Below are 834 nucleotides of genomic sequence, written 5' to 3'. Positions count from 1 at the left end.
CCCCCACCACCCCCACCTCCTGCTCTCTCTTCTCAGCATTCCCTCAGTCAGTAGACGGATTTTTGCCATTACAGCTCAGTAGAGGGTGTCAGATCTTTCTTAGAGCAACCGCGCTAGGATGAACACAGTCTCCGCGTTCCTCTTTTTGTGATTCCCGAATTGCCACACACACGCACACTCCTCGCACACGCACAGGAAAGGAAGAAGAAAAAAAAAAAAGGAGAGAGAGCGAGAGAGAGAGAGAGAAAAGGGGGGGAATCGGCGCAAACGAGCGAGGCGAGACGCCCGGAGGATGTGAACGAGGGGGGAAGAGAGATGCTGTGCAGCGGTGGGATCGCCTGTAAAGCTCCAGCGCAGGGTGTGAATTCAGCACCAGGGGAGAGGGGACAGCTCCCGACGCCGCAACACGCAGCACGACTGGGGCAGAAAAAGCCACGGATTTGTTAATTTTATTTTTTTTTGTACCCCTCTCCTCCTCCTCCTCCACCACCACCACCACCACCTCCTTCTTCTTCTTCTTGCCAAGGTCAGTGTTAAACGAACTGCAAAAAAAAAAAAAAAAAAAAAGCCACTGAAAAAAGAAGAAGAGAAGATGCGCAGGACTCTACTGCCGCTCGCTGTTTTTGATTTTTATCATAAACACGCGGAGGCTGTGCGGATTCAGTCGATGTGAAAGAGACGTTTATGGGCTTTTTATTTTTTTTGGGACTCCCGGACGCAAGAGCAGGTTAGATGCAGCATGGATGTGTTATAAAAGACTGCCTTATCTTCTCCCTAAATGTCTCCCCCCTTTTTTTTTTTTTTTTGTTTTTTGTTTTTTCTTCCCCTCTCCTG

This window comes from Stegastes partitus, unplaced genomic scaffold (assembly GCF_000690725.1).
Source record: "Stegastes partitus isolate 25-593 unplaced genomic scaffold, Stegastes_partitus-1.0.2 Scaffold40, whole genome shotgun sequence".
Taxonomy (NCBI): Eukaryota; Metazoa; Chordata; class Actinopteri; family Pomacentridae; genus Stegastes; species Stegastes partitus.
The sequence above is the reverse complement of the archived record's forward strand: the minus strand, read 5'-3'. Positions refer to the sequence as shown.